The 22,938-nt window shown below is 28.6% G+C and overlaps 1 protein-coding gene across 1 annotated transcript in view; it reads left to right on the forward strand.

Annotated features, from left to right (window-relative positions):
• Positions 1-22,938, forward strand: part of LOC129971725 (uncharacterized) — a 1,062,831-nt gene that overhangs the window by 961,517 nt on the left and 78,376 nt on the right. The gene's annotated exons all lie outside the window — the stretch shown is intronic.

Below are 22,938 nucleotides of genomic sequence, written 5' to 3' on the forward strand. Positions count from 1 at the left end.
TTTTTTTTTGAAAGTTGGAATCCGAAATTTCTATATCCACAGTATTTGGATTCTTCTGTTCTTTATCTTTTTGATACAATACATCTATTACTCCTAATTGAATTCCATGTGCATAGCACAACTGCTGATTTGCACCAATCAACTTTCCAACTTTTTTTATAATTGTTGCTTCATCAGTCGTTAAGGATACAATATTTTCTTTCAGGGATAATCCATGTTTCGCTAATTTAGAATTAAGCTATTAATTAAGCCATTAATTAGCTAATTAATTTTGCCCGTTAGGGAGACATGAAAACAAAAGCGTATACTATTTTGCTATGTTCGCGCTATCTGAACATATAGTGGAGACAATTTTAAAAATTCCTAGTAAATACCGAAAAACCGATATTTAAACTTGTGAATACCGGTATTACAAAATTGTACAAATGGCTCAAAATACCGGTATTCGGTATCCCGGTATACCGGTATTGCAATCCCTATTGGCTTTACTTGAAGATTTCCATTTACGCTAAGGGTGATAAACTCCATTGTGCATAAAATACCAAGATTTTGCCAAGATGTTTGCATTCCGGAGTTTAATTGGCAATTTTCTGATTACTCCAAAATCGCTCGAAACTTCCACACCACACCACCTGAGAAGCTCGAGGTGGAAATGGCCAAGTTGGCGACGGTTTGTGTATGTGTTTTTAGTGATTTCCCACAAGGGCTTTAAAAATAAGCAAGTGCCAGCACTCTATATTCTCTAATTTATTACAAGCTAGCCGCCTTTGGCGACCAGCCGGTTCCCCAGTATAAATGCTCGCTAAAATTTTCAATCAAATATTTTATGTAACTTGATCTCATAATAGCTTCTCCAGAAGAATATTTTAAGTTTCAAATTTTGATAATCATATATTCCACTCATACTATTATGGAGGCCTTAAGACGTTCTGCTTATCCCTCTTTAATTTTCTGTCAGCTCTCGTAAAATTTCTGCTTTAAGTTAAAGTGGAAATAATTAAACTACAATTAATATAAAAGCATTTTTACTGAAGCCAAGCATGTCTTTTTTTAAAAAAATATAAGAACTGAAAGCAGAATCTTTCGGCATTGAAGTCTTTTGTGAAAATACATAATAATTCCATTTATGTAATATTTCATAGAATTATTCAATAAGAATTCTCTGATTCATCTTAAAATTCGTTTTTTTTTGTTTTTTGTTTTTACTTTCAAAAGGATTTAATAAGGATATTCAATAAAAATATATTATTTTGTTCCGGTCAATAAATATACTTTTAAAAAATTATGAAGTTTAAATGTTAGACAATTCGTTGGCCAAAATATTCTTTACGCATCAACTTTCAAATAAATAAATGTTTCAATATTCTGAGATCAAATCTGACCGATTTATGAAGCTGGAATATTACAATTTTAGAACCAATAATATTTTCATAATCTTAGACCAATCATTCTTTGAGAAAGACCAAGAGATTATTGGAGTATGTTCTTTGAGATGGTCGATGAAGTGATTTATAATCGCGCGTTTTTAAAGAATAGATAATTAAAATTTTCAGAAGTCGGTCAGTTTTAGAAATGATTTAATTGATTGGAGCACAAGTTAGTGTCTCAAGAATATTTTGTTAAATATGATTCATAGAGCAAAGGATCCAGATAAAAGTTAAACATTTTTAATTTATTAGATCATTTATTGAAATAGTATTTTATTTTTATTATTAAAGGTTTGTAAATTAGCCGTGCCGGCGTCCTGGCATAGGGGTAGCGCGTCTTCCCCGTGATCTGGGCGTCCCGGGTTCGAGTCCCGGTTTGGGCATGGTTGTTCTTCTGTTGTTCTATCTGTGAGATGTGTGAATGTGCCCTCCTGTAAAAAGGGGTTGTGCAAGCGAATGAGTGATGCGTGAGTGGCAAAGTCGTACTCTTGGCCCTAGTTGGCGCTGCTATAAAAAATAAGAGAAGTTCCCCTCAGGCTTAAATCGCTGTCTTCGTAACAGCGGGCTTGTCAGTGGCAAGTGCCATAAGAAACAAACAACAAACAAATTAGCCGTTGGAATCTGATTTAAAAGGATATCTATTAAGCCACATTTGTTTTAAGTAAAGTTGATTTATTGAATTAGTAATATAGAAATTGTAAAAGGTCGTAGAAAACTTTGTCTTGCATTTATTTTTTAGAAAATATTATATTTCTTATTTATTTTATTTCATATAGGTGAAAATTACACTTTTCTAGGTTTGCAGTAATATTTCACTTATTTTTTAATTTGAGCTTTTGTTAATCTAATGGCAACACGTTGATAAAAGTTAATTTTTTTTTTTTCTCATGCACGCGTAACTTCCTCGTACAAGTTACATCATATTTTTATTTTGTACAAAATAAATTGTTCAAAATATGATTAAATTATTTTTTTTAAATAGAAATTTAATTTAAAGGTTAAAACATTAGTATCATTGAAAATATATTTTCAGCTTTAAGTTGATGTAAAAATCATTTTTGTGCGATAATATTTTTCGAAGTTATAGCGGAAAAACGTTAAAATTTCGCTTAATTTTTAATTAATAAAAATTCTAATTAAAAATTCAAAAAAATCGCTCCGAAATGCACATTCCCAGCCTCCAAAGTATACACGTGCCAAATTTCGTAGCTGTAGGTAGAACGGTCTGTGCTGTACACACACATTGAGCGCCAACACACACACATTGAGCGCCAACACACACACATTGAGCTTTATTATAAGTATAAATTTAAACAGATTGAAAATCATTGACAATTTTAAGCATTTTTTGTTGTTGTTGTTAATAAAACGTAAACGTTTCGTTTTCATGATTACGTTTCTTACCACTTGCTTAACTAAAAAGGCTTTATAAATATGAGAAAGAAATAAAATTAATAAATTTAAACTTCATAGCGTTAAGATTTTCTAACTGGCTTCACCTATATTCATCTTAGAATGTGAAGCAGAATTCTTAGGGGTTATGTTCACTCTCAAGAATTATTGACAAATACAATTCGTTACTAATTTTAATTTATAATTTTAAAATGCGTTATAATTTTGAAATTCATCATCAATGTGACATCAAATTATCTTCTTGATTTAAATCGTTGGGTATTCGAAGTTAATATTTTGATCGGAACTAATATTCTCTTCTCATATTCCTAGTAAATTCCTTTGGGGTAAATATTTTCATCTTTTCGGCAGAAAATTTTATCATAACTTAATGTTTACTTTTATAGCAGTGTTTATTTATTTTGACATCAAGCAAGCAGGGTCAGATAAACAGAATTCTCTGAAGAACATAATCTTGCGAAATTTGCGAATAAACATTAATTTCGTAAACATATTTTGATGAAATTGGAACACTGTTTGAAACAGATAAATCAAAATGCGTTTAGTTGCTGTATAAATATAATGGAAATATTTAGAAATGTTAAGCTATTAAATAGTTGATGCATAAGATTATTTAGTATAATATAGAAATATACAGAAAAGTTCGAGAGATATACTTATATGAGATCGAAATCTAACAACAAAGATTTTAGAAATAAAAAACAATGTTTTTTACTAAATTTGTTCTGTAAAATATTCATTTATATTTTCATAGAAGTAATAGTAAAATTCAATACTTTCATAAATATTTTCATAAGTTTTATATGTTGGGTGTATAAATATGACTTCTTTTTTAAAGTTAAAAAAAAAAGTTTGTTATAAGAATTAGAGATTGAATTATTCAAAATATATAACTACAGAAACTGCAACTTCTGTACATCGTTCATGCAGGAACGAATTCTGCGAAGAAAAATGTCTGGTTATTAAGCAAGTTCTCAATCAAATTTTAATATCTGATTGTCAGTTAAACCACTTTTCATTAAGGGAACTCTAAGTGGAATGAAACAGATAGTAGTTTGATGGAGCAACATCTGGTGCATGGCGGGTGGGGCAAGACATACCAGCAAAAGGATTCTAAAGTTTCTCCCACTTTTTTAATTTGTGGACGAGCATGTCGTTTGATAAATGTCCTGTGTCCTTCGCTACACTATGGAAATTTCTTTTTCAGTGCTTCCGTTCACCAATGTTGGTTTTATCAAATAATGCTTCAAAATTACATCTGATTTTTTTGGAGGGAAGGGGAGAATCATGCTTTTTGTCATATGTATTGAAATCATCATTACTAAATGGCCGAAACCACTCTTTTCAAATTTTATTTAGTGGTGCATGCTCATTCATCCTTGACTAATGTGTTTGTGCTGAAGTTTTCTTTGCAATAAAATATTGTATGCATAACTTCCATTTGGCATAAGGCCAACGTATTTTCTAAACTCTCTCTCTCTCTCTCTCTTTATATATATATATATATATATATATATATATATATAAACTATTGCACATAGACTGATTTTTAAAGATTATTGTCAAACCTTTCATCAAAACCTCGAAGTTTTGGCAAAAAGTATTTTTTGACGATTACTATACGATTACAATTTTTTTGTTACTATACTTTCTCTATATACAACTTATACGAGAAATAAAAAATAGCGGAATTCCAGTTCATGCATCATGTCAAAAATATCACATAAATATATAATATTAGTACTCAGACCAGAAGAAAAATTTCATTTTTAGCTTTTTTATAAATGAGAATTTCCTTGCCATAAACGGATATTATTTCAGAAATAGCTTTTTTTCTCGAATTCTAGAAGATCTGAAACAAAGATTCGTCAACTTCAGGAAAGCAAATCTTTTCAAACCATTACAATACTATCCCTACGCATACTTTGTACATGCAAAAATAAAATATATCATATGAGCTTATGATAATAAATATTCTTCACTTCTGCATTCATTTGATATCCAGCAAATACTTTCCTTGCCAAATTATCGCCCCTTTCTCATTTACTTCCCTAGCAGTCTTGGCAGATCTTACTACTATTCCAGTGGAGCCAATAGCTGGGAAGTAATACCTCCACTTTCAAGGTTTTTAATTAAATTTTCCTCATAACCGTAGCTGCGTTCACACACATGGGGGTCAGGAGGTGTGCCTGCGGGCCAAATCGACCGTCGGGTAATTAGCTAGTCTCTCCAGCGTAATTCACCCCAATATCATGATTGCCCTCGCGGAGAGTTTTGCATACTTTATACTGATAGGATGATACCAATACGAAAATTACACAACTCTCGAATTATGCCCTTAGAGCTATTTTGAGAGCTCTTTCTTCAAATTTAAAACCTATGATTAGAAATGAAAGGCTATGCTAATTTAATATCCCATTTACGAATTCGAATTTTGCTTTTAAAGTATGAATTCGCAATGCTGTATATTAAGAGTCTCGCTCGTTGTGTTATTAGATTAATAGATTTAAATTGATACAGTGTATGCATCCGATGCAAAGATTTAACCGTGAGTTCAGGTTAATTCAAGTTATTAAACCAATTATTTTTGGATATATTCTTGCAGAAGCAAATGCTAAATATAGATTTATTTTGAAAATCCATGAATGAATAACTAATTTAATTTTATAAATCTCAAGCACGTTTGTAAATGCTCTAATTATTACTTAGGACTTAGAGTATTATAGATATCACAGCACGATCATGGTGCTGATGAGAATACAACACAGAACATACACATTTGTCTCCGCTTGTATAAAAAAGAAACTAAGCACTTGAGCTGGCAAAGATTTTACAGATATGCATGTAAAAACAGCCCACAATAACTTGTACTGAGGCCATACAAAGTATCCTATACCTTATAAATCAGAATATATATATATATATATATATTCTAAATGAATTAATTTTTGACTTAAGACTATGCTGCCATAAACTGTGCTACGGCAAATGACTTCAACCAACGGGTAACGAACACTATTTTTACTTCTGTTATAATTGCTTGGCGAAATGTGTAAAACGTCTTTGGCGATTTTGTGACAAAGGCATTTCAATTAGAATAGCATCTCTTCCCAGTGCAAATTGCTAAAGTATTTATTTACTTTTACGGCATCCGCGAAAAGTAATCAAAAAATGCAAAACGTTCCAAAACGAATTTTTCTATCATATTGGCATCTAATTTATAATGGAACTTACCGACCTTAGCATAATCTGTTAATCGACAACAAAACTCATTATCTTGACGTCTTTCACGCAATCTGAAATCGCCAAATAAATCTGGGAATGCAACCATTTGGTTGAAATCTTCACATTTTATGTATAATGGAGCTTGGCGATATGCTTGGTAATCTGAAAACCGCCGCCAACTAAACCAGAGTAAGGGAGGCGGTAAAAATAAACGAGTGCCAATATTAATTTAAAGACTCAACAAACTTAAGCAAAAACTAATTGAAGAATTAGTTTCGATTATAACATTGTCATGTTCTAACTTGTCAGGATGTGCTTGATAATTGTTTCTCCAAATTCGACACTCACCAACAGATTATAAAAAATTTATTTATTTCCCAGTCACCTTCAGCGACTAGTTGTTCGTCCATCTTATTAGAGATATTAATCAAATTATGTGAACTAATTTTGATGAATAATATCATACCATTGGGAAAGAAGTTTTGGATTTAAATTATACTTTCAAAATACATATTCTAACTGGCTAGCTGAGTTTGCAAAGATTTGTAAATAACTGGTGAACTAGAGTTAAAACTGGTATCTATGCCAGAGTATTTTTTTACAATATATCTGAAAACTGAAGAGTTTTGAGACTAGGTAATCATCAATAACCATTAATTTTGCCAATTTCTGTTTCACATAAGCTTTCATATGACATAAAAACTGGTGAAATCAGTACAGTGGTTGAAGTTGAGGAATGCTGTTAAGGTCTTGTCTGCTAGAGAATGTATAGTTAGAAGCATCTATTTCAATTCCCCTAGAAAAAGGAGAAAAAGTGGAGGGTAGGGCTGGGGGGTGGTTAATCAATATCTGATGCCCCATGATATATCTGAATGTCATAAACTTTAGTATAAATCAAAAACTGATGGAATCAAACCAGTGGATGGGCTGAGCGATTGGCATGTAATTATTTTAAACATTTAGATTTTGCTTACTTGTAAAAGTGGAACACTATATATATGTACGCTATGAATAAATATTTTCATGTTAAAATTAATGCAGTTAGTGATTTAGATACTATATTGAATAAATTCGAAATATCTTTTGCTTATTTTTATAACATGTGTTTTTCTTGTGTATTTTCCAAATTTCGCTTTCATTAAAAATATATTGTTAAAAAAAACGGGGCAAAACCTTATTGAGTTCCATTAATATCCAGGACAAATATTTTTATAATAGAACATTTAAACGAACTTCATATATTCACACTAAATTACCACGGCATTACTTTTTGCCTTTCAAAATTTTTTCAAACCTGAATATCTAATTTTATCGTATTATTTGTTTACTTTGATGAAAGGCAAACTTATTCAGACAAATTTCTGTAAATATTATAACATCATGAAAATATGCAAATAACCATGAACTTCAAAAACAAATTTTGATAATATTAAAATTCTCTTTGTAAGAGGCGATGCAAAATAGGCTACCTGCTGTATAAAGGCAAAGGAAAAGTTTGCCAAACTTTAAAGTAAGTAAGTTAAATTTTCGTCTTCTGATAAGTTTAATCTGAGAAAGGAAAGTGCATATTGAGTTTCGCGCATATATATATATATATATATATATATATATATCACATACAAATTTTGTTCTAAGATAGCTTTTAGAATAGAAAAATTTGCATCTCTTTAAAGGATTTTCTTATTAGACATTCTTATAGATTTTGATGCATTATAAATTCATGGTAAACGTGAATACTTTAGCAAAACTTTGTATAAGTCTCATTTCTACCTAATAAAGTAAAAATTACAAATTATTTAAAATTCAGGAGCAATTTTTAAAACTAATAGTTCTTGAAATATTGAAAATAGAAGTATTCTGTTTGCAGAGAAAGGCGGATATTTTGTTTCAAAATTAGTATATTTTTGTCTCCTAAACTGTTTATTAAACTATTAAATAACACTGTTGTGTCAGTGATATAAACGGTATTTGAATCATATATTTTTTTTTTAACTTTAGAGATATTTCGTACTCAAACTTAATTATTCACACACAAAAATCATTAACTGTTTTTTAAATAAAAAATTAATAATTTTTTTCACTGAATTTGACATTTAAAAAAAAATCTCTGTTAAAAACAAACAATCAGAGTGAAATACGCTTTTGTATATCTAATCATATGCGTGTTTTCTATCATGTAGCAGAAGTTTTACAATATTTTGAATTATTTCTAAATTATACAAATTCAATGCGAAATCTGAGTTGTGAGGGTGGGGGGAGGTCCATTTTTTCGCCAGTTTGAAAAAAAGTTAAAGACTCAAATTCATTTAGTTGTTAGTAAAACTTTCAAAAATAATTTAGCAATGGGTCATAATTTTACATATATTCTGCTACAGGACCTAACTAATGTTGCAAACATCAATTATACACAATTTTACGCAGATACATTAAATAGGTATTTATTTTATTTTACATTTCTAGGTATTTATTATTTAGTATTATAAGACCTTACTTTTGGAAAGTTGATACTTTGTTAAAAATCATATTTTGAGAAAAATGAAAATAAAGATTTCGTTACTATATACGCAAAGAAAATATGCATATTTTTTCCTTCATAATACTCCACTTTTATAAGTTACACCTTCATAGTTTCATCTTTCTTTTCAGTATATATCAATTTTTGTTTTCTAAAGGCTCTTAATTCTTCCTACGCTGTTTAGCAGGATCTAACAAATGTCATTTACGAGTGTCCATTCGAGAACTTTTCAATAATCTGGAATTCTTCTTAACATGTACTGAAGAAATATGCATTTCATCTAAGACAGTCAACTACCCACAAAATCCCATATTGAATAAAATCATTGAATTATAGACAATTAGTTTAAGTGTTTTAAACTCATCAAATATTTCTTTTGGCATTATTTACCAAATAACTCCAGTGGAAGTCTCGTCTGAATTTTGAGCTTTCCTATGAAGACATTTTTCAAGTAGTTCTTGGTCACAAAGCATAATGTCTTTCCACTGTTTATCATATCATTAGGAGACCAGGGAACTTTCTCTGTATTTGCTGGTTGCTGACGTGGCTAGATGTTTTAGATATATGCACCAGCTCTTTTTACCTTGTGGACACTGCGTGTTCCATTATTGTCAAGACAAACGGGCGTAATTATAAAAATATTTTTTAATACCAAACAAAGTTAAATTCAGAGATTTATCAAAATCTTATAGTTTAACATTTCATCGATTATAATATTTTTACTATGCACATATTAAATATTAAATAACGCAAATAAAAATAATAGGAAAACAAACTTTTATTAGTACACAAAAAAAAAAACATTTTTTTAATCAAAAGTTTCGCAGACTAAACAACAAAATAAAATTGTACAACATTGATAGAAATATTTTTTTTTAATTGAATGCTAGTCATTTTGGAAGAATATTATTATTTTTAATGAATATTTATGGGTGTTTTTTTTTGCTTTTAATATATGATGACTTAAATTCCTTACCATACGACTTTCAACATCTTGCCTTTTTATTATTGTTTTTTTTTTTCATTCCGAGATTTTATTGCTTAAGAAATGGATATTCTACTTTTATTATACTGATAAAAACGAGTTGCAAAAACAATATTTATTTTCTAAATTTTTTTACTTTGAATTTGCAATTCTCTGTCATGAAATTTATTTCTCCCAAATTCACTACCAGATGGTAATATGCTGTGCAATCAAATTTCAATAAAAATCAATCAATTAACTAGTTAAAATTGAAATTATTTTTAAGTTTTTAGTGATAATTATATTATATGTTAAGTTCTTAAAATATTAACATCTTTCCTCATTATCCCGAGTTATCTCTGATTCGTTCATATTACAATACATTATTATCACGAGAAAACTCGGATCTTACATGATTTGCCAATACGATTTGTTTAATCATGTTTTTCTTCAGCCTGAAGCACAGCAAAAAAGAAAATATTCTGCTTTGATTGGAAATTCACGAAGTTTTGTTGGAGAATTTTGCCTCTGGATTATGAAACAGAACGGTAGGAGTTTTGCTCAATATTTTTTGTGACGGCCGAGAAAAAGAGTAATAAAAATGGTGATCACATATGATAAAGAATAGGCAGTGAAGATGATTTTTTCAGAAGTGATTATGAAGCTGTGGACTCAGATAATTATAGCTAACTAATATTTATTTTTTTTCATCTGCCCGAAGTAACTCGGGAGATTAAATTGACGATAAAACTATATACTTCCAAATTTGTAAAAAAAGAAATCAACATAAAACGTTCTTATTGTATTTTGTTTCCATTCCTTGTATTTAAAAATAAAATTTTAAAATATGGAACATTTCTGCAATTTTTTTTTCCATTTTTCCAAAAAAATTCTTACGAGAAATGATTAAAACAGCGTGATATCATCAAGTCATCAATAACTGTGTAAAATTTCAGAAAATAAATGAAAAATCGATTATATAATTATTGCCATTCACGCATCAAATAATAACAAGAAGGGATGAAAACATATCATGTGCACGTGATAATGAATTCACTTCAGATGCACACTCAATGAGTATTAGAGGATGCCTTTTTACCACATACTCTGCTTACGAAATTATCTCTTTTCTATCAGTTTACATCCATGGCGTTGATGGTGGATCCAGTAGCTGGGAATTAGTACCACCACTTACGCAGTTTTTAATTAAATTTTCCCTCATAACCGTATCTGTCTTCACACGCCCAGGGGGTCACGAAGAGTGCCTGCGGACCAAATCGACCATCAGATAATTAGCGAATCTCTCCTGCGCAATTTACCCCAATATAATGATCACCCGGCGGATCATCTTCCACATTTTACGTTCATAAGATGACAATGATGAGAAGATTGCGCTACTCCTTAACTCTTAGGTCTTCAAAATACTTGAAAGCTGTTTTGGGAGATTTTTCTTAAAATTTAAAGTCCATAATTGGAGATAAATGTCTATGCTCGTTTAAAACGAGAATTCTTGCCTCGAATTTTGCTCTATGAACTCGCTGTGATGTTGTTGAGATTCTCGCTTGCTATATAATTAGGTTGATGGATTTAAATTTTTATGGAATATGTACACGCAATTTCACTCACGAGGAGTTTCAAGTCGTTTGTTTGAGTTATATCTAATTAAAGCATTAGTTTGAGTTCTTTGAGGAATTTTTTTTTAATTTATTCTAGCTGAAATAAAGACTCACTATTCGGATTGTAATATAAAACTATGTTTAATAAATTGCAAATATAAAAATAATTCTTTTTTAAAACATTCTCAAATATTTACAGAGACTTAATCGGATAAAATTTCTAAAAGACTCAGTAATAATGTAATGTAGAATTTTTAAAGAAATATGGCAGACAATATAAATGTAAAATAATTTTAGCACGGAAGCCTTTTTTTACAATAAAACAGGTTATTGCAAAACTAAAACGTTTGCTTATGTGATTACAGCTTTCAGTTGAATATTTACATTTGAAGGAATATATGGCTATAATACTGAATTCAAAGGAAGGCAAGACATAGACAAACGAGACTCGTACAGGATGCTACATATTGTCATACATTTTACAAAAATACTTTGTTTGTGCTATTAGCACTATTTTAATTAATAGTGCACTATTTTAATGAACTTGAAATTTAATGAATTTACTATTTTAATGAATTTCTAAGCACTATTTTAATGAATTTGATAATTCAATAAAATAAATAATATTGAATCGTGAATTCGAATTTTTCTCAAATACACTTATCCCTGGTACGTCTTATATAGAATCAAAATTTTATTAATTTTATCTATTAACTAATTAAATTTTAATAACATTAAAATGTTGCTATAATCATTATATATCAAGATTAAATATTTAAATTTTGCTTTAGGTTAGGGTTTAGGGTTTAGTTTTAGGGAACACAAGGTATCACAACACTTGGAAATCAGTGAGCAAGTAATTTTTAAATTTTCTTTAAAAACATGAAAAAATCGTCTCCTCTGTTTTATAATCAAACTTTTATTGATAATAATCTATCAGTGGATAATAGAATTTTAAACATGTCAAAATATTTTAAGAATTATTACATATTAAAATAAAATACAGAAATGCTGTTTTGACTTCAGGAACACAAAACTGCAGAGCTTTAGAAAATCAGTGGACATTTTATTCCTAAATTTTATCATTACAATCATAAAACAAATTAAATAAAAGAGTGTAAAAAAGCAAGGGAATGTAATTAAAAAAACCATCGTTTTTTGCGGTTTTTTTTTGTTTTTTTTTTTTGTTTGTAATATATACATCTTTTCTATTTTGTCTTGAATATAATAAAATATTTCTAAATTACTAAAAATTCAATTACTAAAATACAATATTAAATTTAAAATTACTAAATTACTACAATTACTAAAATACTACAATTACTAAATTACTCAAATTTCAAATTGCTAATAATATAAAATTTTGATCAAGTTCAAATCTTCAGGTCAAAGTAAATTCACTATGAAACTAAAACTTATACACTTCCACTTTTCCTACTCAATTTATAACAAATCATAAAGACCGCAAATCATTTTAACTGCCAATGACAGAAACGTATTACATGTCTTCCCAGGAGGCCATATCTTCTATATAAGACGAGATTTCTCAACTCTTTGCCTCATTTCCAATGGAAAATTTAATTTTTGGTGCCATTATGAGCTGTGAATATTATCTGCAGAAAAAAAAAATTTGAAGACATTGAAAAATTATGTCTAAAGAGAGAAAAAAATCGCTTCGGACGTATGCCACTTATAAACCAAAGTTTAAAGTCTTCTGCTCGTGAAAGAAAAAGATGGTAGTCTCGAAAAAAAATGATTTGTATCGGACAAAACAAATTTTGAAAAAGTCGGGAGATCGAATTCTTATGAAAATTTAGATTTTTTTTGATTAAAAGTCTGGGACCCAAAATAAAAAAAAAACATAAAAGTATGAATTACTCACACAGATAGTTTAAAATTTTCAATTTTTATCACACTGAAGAAATATTTTAATTCTTAATGAAAATTTATGAATTTTTATGACATTTTTATATCTTAAATTCTTTATAGTGTCAACTGCAGCGCCTTAATTTTCTATGTTTTTCTTTCCACATTTGACTTTTTATTCAAAAATTAATATTCTATTTTTTTGTATACTAATAAAAACGTGTTTCTAAAAACTTTCTTCCTTTACTTCGTATTTTTTTATCCAAGGATCATTATTATAAATATTAAGCCACCACTTCCTAAAATCTAATTAAAAATTGCTAATTAATTATTACTTAAAATATGATTAATTTCTAATAATATTAAATATTTCTTAATATAAATGTTAAATTATTAAAATATTGTGTGATGTCATCATGAAGAACACAAGCATTTCAGAATTACCTCACTTTAAAAACTAGGAAAAATATCGATTACAAAATTTGACCCTTTCAAATATGAAGCAAATCAAATTTAATAAAAATGTTTTAAAATATCGCTTTCTGCACATAATGAATTCTCTAAAAATATCGCTTTGTGCACACGATAATGAATTCGCTAAAAATATCGCCTTGTACATACAATAATGAATTCGCTAAAACTATCGCTAGTGCACACGATAGTGAATTCGCTAAAAATATCGTTTTTTGCACACGATAATGAATTCGCTAAAAATATCGCTTTGTGCACACAATAAGGAATTCGCTAAAAATATCGCTTAGTGCACACAATAATGAATTCGCTAAAACTATCGCTAGTGCACACGATAATGAATTCACTAAAAATTTCGCTTTGTACGCATGATTATGAATGCACTATCGCTTTGTGCACTTGATAATGCATTCACTTTACATGCACATTCTACTGACATCAGGAGACGTATTCCAATCTTTTGCTAACAGAATTATCTCCTCTCGGCCAATTTACATCCTTGGCAATTTACGGGGATCATTTTACTTTTCTAGAGGATCCAGTATCCGAGAATTAATACATCCACTTTTCAGAATTTTAATTGAATTTTCTTCATAATCGTAGCTGCATTCACACACTCGGGGTCACCAGGTATACAAATTGACCGTTGGGTAATTAACCAGATTCTCTAGCGCAATTTCCTCAGATAAAATGATTGCTCCAGAAGATCATCTTGCCTCTTTATGTTCAAAGAATGACAATGACATGAAAATTGCGCAACTTCCGAGCTTTCAAGTTTCGAGAATTTATGTAAGTTGCTTGGGGCTTTTCTTTTCTTAAAATTGAAAAGTTAAGATTGGAAATGACTGGCATTGATAATTTAAAATATCGGTTTCTGAATCGAATTTGCAATGAGTTCGAAGTGCTGTTTTTAAAGTTCTTGCTTGTTATGTAATTAGATTAATGAATTAAAACTTGTATGGGTGGAAATAAGAAAGTGTGTACCTATTATTTTATTCACAAAGTATTTTAAGATATTGTTTATGTTCAGCCCATTGAAGCATTATATTTAAATATTTAAGAGTATTTTATGTTGTGGAATCCATGGTACACAATTTAGATTATAACATAAAATATTTTAGAATAATATACTTCTGTGATTATAGAGAACCAAAATTATAATTCAATCAATAAATCTCTTTCAAAAATAAAAAAAGGATTATAAGAGAACGCTTTTGTAAGTTTTAATGTATTTCATTATTTATTATTATAAATGTTACGCAATCATTTATTCAATTTTTTTTTTCAAATGTTATATTAAATTTTTATTAATATTATTCTATTAGTTCATAATAACATTTAATATTAATATATTTATATGATTATTACATATTTAATTTGAATATTGAAATGTTTTGATTTTAGCAACATATTGCACAAAGTTTCAGAACTTAAGTAGGTCAGAAAATCGATGAATAATCGATTGCAATATTCCATCTTTATAAATAAGAAAGAAATTTAATAAAATTGTGTAATGAAGCGTTATTTCTTACAGTTTTCTTATCTTTTCTTTTAAACGTAACAGCTTTCTTGGAATTTCTTCCAGATTTTCATAATCTACTATACATTGGTTGGTAAATTATAAAATATTTATTGTCGTAGCAACACAAAATATAACATTTTGCTTCAGTCTGAACCTTCCAAGTTTAAAGGAAGTTCATAATGAAACTCAAACTGTATGAAATCATACCACTTTTTTCACTGGATCTATCCCAAATCAAGAAAACTATTACTCAATTGAACTGTTAGTGACAGAAACGCATTACCTGTCTTTACAGGTGACATATCTTCAATTTATGATGAGGTTGCCCTTTACCGAACTGCCAATAGGAAATTAGATTTCCCATGGCATTATGCACTATGAATGTCATCTGTAAAGGAAAGGTTGAAGACACGAGAAAATTTCTGTCTTTTCCAGTGTTTTAAGGAAGAAAAGGTATTCGTTTTGGATATCTGCCAGTTATGGATCAAAGTCTCTTCGCCGTAGAAAAGCATGTCTTGAGAAGAATCAAAACAATATTTTTTTTTTTTTAGTTTTGAGCAAATGACTATTGTTTGTGCCTTGAAATATGACTTGTTTCGGATAATATGAATTTTGATAGAGCTTGATCTTATGAGAATCGAGAGTTTGAAATTTTGTAGAAACGTGGATTTTTTTTAAATCAAAATCTGGCAGGCGTAACAGATATTAAAGATAATGAAGTGCAGGTAGAAGTATTTTAAAAATAAGTATTGTAATCATACTAAAAGTACTTTTTAATTTGTAATGAATGTTTATTAATCATTTCTTTTGGTGTCCATAATAGTTTAAATTAATTATATAATTATTTTCAACGTATTTAAAAACGTTTACGTTTCTTTTCGGCCTCACAACGTTAATAAAGAAATTAACTTTCTAATTTTAGTTAGTAAATTGATATAAATGTATTTCTAAAAATTGTATTCTTATTTTCTACTATTTAATTTTTCACATAATTTGCTATTATGTATGTTATAAAATCTTTTTATTAATTTTTCCCAAGTTTACTGCCAGTGTCGCATTGCTATATAATTAAACTATAAGGAGTACTTAATACTAGCGTTGATTATTAATGAAATTATCATTGAATCTTAATGTCTAAATATCATTATGTAAAACAATAAGTTTTGAAAATATTACGATAGTGTAATGCCGTCATTAATCAGCAAATACGCATAATTATAAAAAAAAAGCTATTCCGATATATGAGATCGTAACAATCATACTCTTCACAGGAACGGAATAAAATTTTTGTTCAAGGTATTTTGAGGCATGCGCTCAACAGATAGGCTCTACAGTTATGGTTAAATTGACAAAATTTTCAAAATACAACCCTAACTGTTTTGTTTTTTATTGCAATGTGTTTTCCATAGCAAAAGACAATAAATAGCGTTGGAACGGTATCTGTAGCAACAAAATATCACCAGTGCTAGACAGACTAATAAGGAAAGAGAAAATAACCAGTAATAGCATAGAAACAACAGAAAAAAAATTATTAGAGTCTAACTCTAGCTTTTTATATGATTCTTGAACGCATACCTCAAAATATCTTGAACCAAAATTTTATTCCATTCCTCAGAAGGGTATAATAATTACGATCTCATATATCGGGATAGTTTTTTTTATAATCACCATGTATAAAAAAATTTTAAAAATATGAATTGTCAGGAAAACATTCAAAAATATGATTGTAAAGTTTGATCCTTTCAAGCATGAAACGCACCAAGAAAAGTGATTAAAAATATCAAGTGTGTACATAATAAAGAATCTACTTCACTCACACACATTCCATTGATATCAGAGGATGTCTTTTAGCTATTTAGTTAACGGAATTATCTCTTCTCTATCAAATTACATACTTGGTAATCTTCTTGGATCATTTTATTGCTCCTGAGATTCAAGAAAGAGATGACTGCTCTAGATCTTGGAATTAATACTTCTATTTTCGCGATTTTTAATTGTAATTTCATCATAACCGTAGCTGCGTTCACACACCCGTGGGACATGAGAGTATCTATAAGTCAAATCGATTTTCGAATACCTAGCTTCTCTCCCATGCAATTTCCTCGGATATCTTTAATGGTTACCCCATCAAATTATCTAGCATATTTTATGTTCATAGGATAACATTGACGCGAAAATTGTACTGTTATAGAAAAATAGTACTCGCTCTTTTTCCTAAAATTTTAACCTAAAATTGGAGATAAATAATTATGCTAATTTAAAATATCAATTTTTGACTAGAAATTTATAGCCAAGCTATGAGTTTGCCGCGCTGCTGTTGAATTTCTCACTCTTGTTTGCAATCAAATTAGTAGATTAAAGATTAGTATGAGTATGTATACATTATTTCATCGATTAAAAGTTTTTAATCTTTGATTTGAATTATATCCAGTATATTTATTTTAAGTTTGAAGACTCAATATTCAGATCATGCTTTAATATATTTCTGGTTTTTAAATATCAAAAGTTATAATGCAATAAATATCTTTCAAAAATAAAACCAGTTGTAGTGGTTTCCCCAAAATTTTTTCGCATACCCTCTTATAAATTTGTTATGAGAAAGAACGACTTCATCATATTGGCGTACAATAGTTACAAAATATTAACTTTTGGCGTGAATTTAGCATTTTTACTTAATCTACAGTGTCATTCTTGGAGAGTTATTTGGAGATTAATCTTTGGCATGCTGTGAATAGTATCCGAAAATAAAATTTGTGTCTTAGAAGCGTTTTTCCCTATTGAATTTGAAACGAAATTTTAAACAAAAATTTGAACGAAACTATACTTGCAGTTAAAAAATAACATTCTAAATTTGATATATTTAAATCATTACGTCTTTGAATTATCACAAACTGGCGTATGTTTGGATTACGATACAACGATATTGTCAGATTTGGCTCCAAATTTGACAGGTATCCAAACTATAAATGTTAATTCTGTGCATCAAATTTTATCTATCAGGCTCTCTCCTTTTTGTAATTACCGGGCTAAATTATATTTTAATAGATGGACAGACAGACTTCCACTGAAAGGATTTTGCTCAAATTTCGATAGAAATTTACAAATTTTATATGAAGATCGTATGTCAAATTCCATCTGTCTAAATCAAAACGTTTTTGAGTTCATTTCACGTGCATTTTCCAAAAATGAGTTTTTCGAACTCAGAAAAGTCCGAATCGTGAATAATCGTCAATATCTCGAGTTCGAATTTTTTGAAAATTACTTTACTTTCTTTATACTACGTATACGAGAAAGTATAAAGATTAAAAGAGAGCACTTTTATAACCTTTAATGCCTTTCATAATTCACTTTTGTAAGTGTTACGGAATTGTGTAGTGAATTCTTTGTCATTTATAATAAAACTCATTAATACATATCGAATCTCATTTAGAATCAAAATTTAACTGTTATTTTTACGATATGATAATTAAGGTTTTTAAAAGGTAAAAATATTAGAGAAATTATTATTAATAAAATTAAAAATGGAAATAATGTATGAGTAACGAAGAATGATGTTTTAATACTTTGGTACATCAGAAAAATAGGGAAAAATTCATTGCAAATTTCAATCTGTAGACATGGAAGAAACTAAATAAAAGCACGAAAATATCAAGAAAAACGTAATTTAATGACCGCACTTTTGTACGATTTTTGTTTAGTCTTTTGTAACAAATGCATCTGACATATTTAGTATGGTATATCGTAGTATATAGCTTTAAATATCAAATTGTCGGCGTCCTGGCTTAGGGGTAGCGCGTCTTCTGCGTGATCTTGGCGTCCTGGGTTCGAGTCCCGGTTTGGGCATGGTTGTTCTTCCGTTGTTCTATCGGTGAGATGTGTGAATGTGCCTTTCTGTAAAAAGAGGTTGTGCAAGCGAATGAGTAGCAAAGTCCTACTCTTGGCCCTAGTTGGTGCTACTATAAAAAAACAAGAGACGCCCTTCCCCCCACAGGCTTAAAGTCGCTGTCTTCGTAACAGCGGGCTTGTCCATGGAAAGTGCCATAAGAAACAATAAACATATCAAATTACTAAAAAAATAATATTTTTCTGAAATTCGAATCTTCCAAGACAAAGACAGTTATACAGTTATAACTAAAACTTAGTATGTAACTACAACTCAGAACCTTCCACATTTCCTATTCAATTTATCAAAAAACAAAAAGACATCAAATCACTTTAACTGCAAATGACAGAAACGTATGACCCGTCTTCGCAGGTGGTATAACTTTTACATACGACGTGGTTTCCTAATTCTACCTAACTGCCAACGGAAAATTGGATTTCTGATACCATTATGTTATATGAAATGTTGTCTGTAAAAAGAAAAGGTTCAAGACATGGGGAAAATTCTGTCTTTCCCGGTGACTTTAAGTGAGAAAGAAAATTTCGTTTTGGACATCTGCCAGTTAGGAACTAAAGTTTAAGCTGGTAGTCTCTCGTTGAAGAACTACTCTTGAGAAGAATTTAGAGTGGGATTTTTATGGATTTTATGAAATGAATCTTATTTATGAGGTAAAGTATGATTTACACGAGGTGGAGCGAATTTTTAAATATGTGCTCTTATGAAAGTAAGTTGGTTTTTCTTTTGATGGTTTAAAAAAAAATTCCTTTATTCCCTAAAAATAATGTTCCCTTATTTTATAAAACTTTCCTCTATAGACAATTTAGGAATTTTTTTGTAGAAGAATTCGACATTTTTATTACAATAAAAAGATATTTTCAAAAAAAAAATGCGTTTTAAAATTCCGATTATCTATGTATGTAAAACATTAACATACGTGGCGCTGAAATCGAATTTATTGTTAATTTTCGAAAGGAAGTAATCAAATATAAACAAAACATCACTTGAATTAGACTGTTTCATTCACTGAACATTTTTGCAGCTGTACTGAATCAAACGCTTCACTTATTTAATTAATGGATCTGCAAAATATTATTAGATAAAGATAGTTCGACATCTCACCAAAGAGGGCATTCAGTCAGAGGAAAGAAGTTATAAAAGAAATCAAAAAATGGGCTTCAAACAAAAAGTTCAATCAAGGGCAAAAATAGGCTTAATCATTGCCGGATAAGTAATCATAGTAAGACTTCAGATTAATATACGGTTTCTCGCCAATCATGTCAAAATCATGTCAATCGATACAAACTCTTTAAAAGTCTGCAATCGTGGGTATATACCAGAAATGCTAGCAAACGGCTAAATTAAAAAATTATCACGCTTATATTTGGCGAGAAATCGCTCCAAAATGTTTCAATTTTGGCGCCTGTATATTAAATTAAAGTCTAGCCTTAATCGTTATGACGTGTCTACAGACATTGATACCCACATCTTTTAAAGCAATTATAGTATAAAATGCTTTTTGTATTACCTGAAAACTGAAAAAAATATACCTTTTTAGTTATATAAATTTCATTTTCATACAATTTTTTATTTAATCTAAAAAATATTTTAATTTAATTTTATACGCTATCTGAAACAATGTTTTTAAATGCTATAACAGAATTTAAACTCTCCATCAAAATATTCAAACACGTGATTTTTCCAGTCTGTAAATTAGTAAAAGAATTTCACTTTCCCTTTTATTTCGTAATTTATACACTTTGTAATTTGCACTAAAATTCTTTAATTGAATTTACGTGTTTAAGTCGTATGAAATTACTAGGTGAAATGCATCCCGTATAAATTATTAACAGCTTAAAAACTCAAAAATATTGGCGAAGAAACTGTTTTCCAAAAATTGCTAGTTAACTTTTAATTAGAAAAGAATATAGATATTTTAGGAACTGATTCATCTGACTTAAAAGCGATGTTAGAAAAGAAATATTAATTCAAATTAATATTAAATTAATTATTAATATCAAATTAATTATAAATATCAAATTAATTATTAATTTTACCTTCTAAAATTTAAAATATTCGTGTTTTCTTGCGATTTAGGAAAAAAATTATAAAGTTAAGAATTTATGTGTAAAATTATTTTCAAATGCTTTTACATGATATTTTAATTTGCATTTAAGAAATTTTCAAACTTCTTCTAAATTTATTTTTGAAATTAAAGAAAAAAAACTTATTTTTTATTTTTGAAATTCAGGCCTAAAACCTTTTTTCTTTTCAATCATTTATTTTTAATGCAAGAAGAATACTTTTGCTTTTAAATTTTATTTAAATTCTGTTCTGAATGTTACGAATTTCATAAATGAATTACATGAATTAATTACAAATATTATTGGAAAAGAGGGAATAAATTACAAATGAATGAATGAATTACTAATATTATTGGAGAAAGAAAAAACAATCAACTGATTATCAATTGCATTATATAAATTCAAATTCTTAATTATAGCACTTTCTTAATTCGGGTCAAAAATTTTAGTTGTACGATTAATTAATTATTTTTATACTATACAAATTATTTAATAATTTAATTAAATAATTAATGATTAATATTTAACTCCTTTTATGAAATATAACAAACAAATTGCGAAAACAAAAATGCACATCCGCACAATGCAGGTTAAAAATTACTTTTAGTAAAAACTCTTTTATAACAATTACAAACTGCAAAAGTTACTTAGACATTAAGACATTAATTTTAAATTATATTTTCAATTTTCATTTCATTTATTACATTTTTTTACAATTTCCGTTTTCGTCACCAAAATCATTCTTATTCCTCTTTCTTAATATATATTTGGAGAAATTTAGATCAATTTTTGGACGAAGTAGGTTGTTTGCTTGTCTCGCCATTTGATCTTTAATGGCCGAAATATTCATTTACCCGAGATATAATGCCCTGCTAGCAAGTAAATGGCCATGGCAATCATCAATCTTCGCAAATTTATGCTAAAAAGCTGAATTACTCGTTTAACAAAATAGAAAATAATGGGCTTTTAGCCAGAACGGGTGGATATGTATATTAATTCTAGGAGGAAGATATGCTATGCTTACGATATTATAATGATTTATTAACTGTAATTCTTAATGAAGATTGTAATGAGAAAAGTTTTCAAGTGTGCATACTCTTATTAATTGCAAATTTTTAAGATTACAGCAACTTTGGAATTAATATATATATATATATATATATTGAAAAATGCTTATATTTTTGAATCTACTTAAAATAGGTTGAAAAAATAATAATTATAAAACAAAAAAATTATATCACTAAAATCCAAAAGTATTTTGAAAATTGGAAGATGTATGTGCTTTATTTGGGAGGGGGGGTCAAAAGAAGGTATAAAACAAAACACTTCTAATTTAGACGTTTATCAAATGTTTGGTCAAAATTTTAGACATAACAGAAGAAATATATTACCAAGTTTCTGAGTTACGAAATAAGTAGTATTTTTATCTAGTAATTAAATATTGTGTTTCAACTAATAAATAACATACAATTTTCATTTTTTTTCTCATTATCAAGGATTAAAACAATCGTAAAGCCATTTTAAATGAACGTATTGCTTAGTCTTATAGAATCGTCAGAACATCTTGAAAAATTCTTTTACCAAATTTGAATAAAGAAAATGGCATTTAAGGACTAAAACAACATCAACATTTAAATTATGCAACTATAAAAATGAATATAACTCCCAAATAAATATTAAATAAGAAAACTGCTATTTTTTGGTTAGAAATAAGCTTTTAATGTAATTACCTACCTTAAATGAAGTATAAAACAAAACAATGGAATTTGATCGCATTTTTGTATTAACTTACCTACTCAAAGTTTTAGTGTGTTTTTTTTTTTTTTTTTTACTAAAATTACTCAAATGCTTTATTTTGCTCTTCAAATTTTTAATGATAGAACTTTTTTCCATTTTTTTTAAATTCTATCAATGATGAAAGGCCCCAAACACCCGTGAAACTATACTATGGCGGA

The sequence above is a fragment of the Argiope bruennichi genome, chromosome 6 (assembly GCF_947563725.1).
Source record: "Argiope bruennichi chromosome 6, qqArgBrue1.1, whole genome shotgun sequence".
NCBI classification, from domain to species: Eukaryota; Metazoa; Arthropoda; class Arachnida; order Araneae; family Araneidae; genus Argiope; species Argiope bruennichi.